The sequence below is a fragment of the Carlito syrichta genome, unplaced genomic scaffold (genome assembly GCF_000164805.1).
Source record: "Carlito syrichta isolate Samal-C Ts95f unplaced genomic scaffold, Tarsius_syrichta-2.0.1 Scaffold316388, whole genome shotgun sequence".
In the NCBI taxonomy this organism is placed as follows: domain Eukaryota; kingdom Metazoa; phylum Chordata; class Mammalia; order Primates; family Tarsiidae; genus Carlito; species Carlito syrichta.
In genome coordinates, this window is record NW_007260484.1 from 707721 (window position 1) to 710942 (window position 3222).

Sequence of the window (3222 nt, forward strand, 5' to 3'; positions counted from 1 at the left end):
CTTTGAAAACTTTGAAGTTTGGGCTCCAATCTCTCCTAACCTAAAATATTCCTCTGGATAAGTCTGCTGTTATTCTCATTGGTCTTCCTTGGTGGGTAGTCTGACCTTTCTCTCTTGCTGCCTTTAGAATTTTTTTCTGTTATACCCTTCTTTGTGTAAGTGGATTACTACGTGTCAAGAAGTTAATCTTCTTATTTGATGTCTTGCATGGGTTCTCTGAATCTTTTATTCTTAAATGGGTACATCTCTGATGAGATGAAGGACATTTTCATGAATAATTTCATGGAATGTTTGTTCCAGGGTGGTCTCTGTCTCTCTATCTGCCTCAGGTATTCCAATTAATCTTAGGTTTAAACTCTTGATATAATCACTCATCTCTTGGATGCTTTGTTTGTCTTTTTGAGCTTTTAAAAAATGTTTTTAAGAGTTGGGGTTAGTTTTATATTTTGGTCCTCATGTTCTGAGATTCTTTCTTCTTCTTGGTTAATTATACTTTCCATGTTTACCAGTTTGTTATTTATTTCATTCACTGTTTTCTTTATTGCTGTTATCTCAGTTCTCTACTCCTTCATTCTTTTCTTGTCTCCTCATTTCTATTAATATTTCTCTCCTCATTTCTATTAATATTTCTCTCTATTAATATATGTGTTTGTGGTTTGTGACCAGTCATTCTGCAGGTTCTTCATTGTTTGAGTTCAGAAGTCTGTATTCTCAGTTGCTGTCCTCCCAGGTCTCTGTTTGAGATCCCCCCCCCGCGCCTTTTTTTTGAACCTCTTCTTTAATTCTGTTGTTTAGTGATGAGGGGATAGCTTTTACTTATGTTTGCTCAGTCTCCTATTATTCCTTATGTTGATCTTCTAGATTTTTTTTCAATTTTGAAGCTAGACTGAGGTTGGAGGGCTGTGCTTTTTGCAGTTTTGTGATTTAATTAAGGGGAGAGCTGTGGTTTAGAATCTATATGCAAATCCCAGTGTCCGCTGACAGATGTGTAGGTTCCCTGGAATCCACTTCCCACTGCCTTACAATCTGTCCATGCAGTGGGGGTGTATGATTGTACCCTGAAAGCAAAATGAGTCAAGATAAAAGTAAAATAATGGAAAAAGGAAGAAGGAAGATAAAGAAAGGTGGACAGAGACAAGAAGAAGAGAAAAACAGACATGCATACCAAGTAATGAATAAACAGAGAAACAAAAACAGAAAAAAAACCAAAATATATAGCCATGCAAACATAACAGCAAACAACCCCCACCCCCACTGATCTACTTGCCCTCAAAAATACCAATGCACAAACAGAACATTTTTTAAAAATTAAAGTAACAGAAGCAAAGCAAGTTCAAAAATGTAAATAAAAACAGAAAGAAAGAGAGAAGAAAAAAATAAAAACTACAAAAAATAACAGACCAAAAAAAAAAAAACAAAAACCTCACTCTGCTGCCATTTCTGTAACTCCGGGTTCTTTTTGGCTGCGGCTGCCACTTTCATCTGCTGCCACAATATTACCAAGTGGTTCCTGTCTCCAGCCTGTACCCTCTACTCTCAGCACAGGTTGATAGTATTGCTCTCATCATGGGTTCGTTTTCCCATGAGCTACTGTGGGAGGAGGATAGATCAGCTCCAGACTCACTCATCCAACTCATCTGCTGCTGCCACTTTTGTCAAGTCTCCCACTCAGAGCTAATGTGTCTGTGCCTGTTCCAGAATGGGGGAGGGACATCTGTCTCTCCAACTCCGATGAGGAGGTAGCCTCTGGGTACAGGTTCAAAGCTGGACAGAGCTGGGTGAGGCAATGCAGGCCTCTGCCCGGTCCCAGGAAAGAGAAGATGGCACCATTTGACATCTCCTCACAGGCAGCAGGGCTCCATTTCAGATTTCCATGCCCTGCTTTCTTCATAGTTCCTGTTGCTTGTACCTGGTCTGCTGCCACAGGTAGTGACTTGGGACAGGTGTCTGTTCATGAGGAGCAGTTGTTCTCTGCTGCCTTCTACTCATGAGAACCCTGAGAATGTCCGATGATCCTGCAACCCTGGGTCTCCAATTTCAGGGTGGTGGTGGGTTGCAGTCACCTCTGGAGGAGAGCCCAGGACTAATGAACCCAAATCTCCCCTCAGATGGACTTTGACTCACCCACCAGCACATGACAACACATGCAGAGAGTCTTTATGGACAGTCGCTTTTGCAGAGACTCTCACACTCTGCCCTGTTCCATCGCCATCTTGCCTTTCCTCCCACCACATATTACTAAGAGTAGTTCAAGAAAGTAGCCTCCCATGATCTCTGTGTGCCTTTAAAAGGAAATCTAAGATATCACTTTAAATTAAAAGTTGAGGTAGATGTTTTTACTGCATTCATTCCACAGATAATAAAACTAAGTCTCTGAAAGAATCCCTGACTCTTTCAGGAGCAAACAATGAATTAGTATGAATGAAATTTGAATTTATTTTTCAGCCCCAATGTGATGTACAGTCTGCAAGAAGCTTTTGCTTATTAATATGTCTACATTTTAAGAGTGCATGTACGTATGCAAAAGGATAGCCAAAAATAAATATGACTAGGAATTGTAAAATAAAAATAACCTTAATGCTAATGTCACTAAATAAGCTGCGGTCACAAAAATTGCTAAGTTAGACATAAATACATCTTTTTGTTATTTTCAGAACAAAGGAAGATCAAGGAAAATATGATTCTTCAGCTTGGGGCGTAGCAGTGATAATTTTCTTATTTTATTTATGTTCAAGCTTTTTCCAAGGAGCGATTAAAGCGACTAGATTAAAAATTGAACAGAAAAATAGAACGCGTTAATTCATATTTTGCTTTTGTTTTCCCTGTCAGGTAAAATGACCATTGGTCTAAAATAGCAGAGTAAACACTAATACAGGAGACAGTTTTCAAGATTATGCTCAAGATTGTTTAGGAGATTTTAGTGAGCAAGTAACAATTTGAAATCCTTTCAAGTCTCTCCACTGACAATCTGATGCCAGAATGAAAGAACCAGTAAGCAAGATCTTCAAATGGTCATTGAGTTGTTATTGAGAATGGAATACTAATATCTGTAAAATTGGCTAATATAATATTGATTTGCATAATGGAGACTAAAACCAGAGTAAACAAACTACTTAATTTAGATCCAGGAAAATATTCTAGAATCAGGAACTACTAGACATAAGCTGGATTGTCTTGCACACGTACTATAACATTAACCTCATCCATTTCCTTGGGAAATAG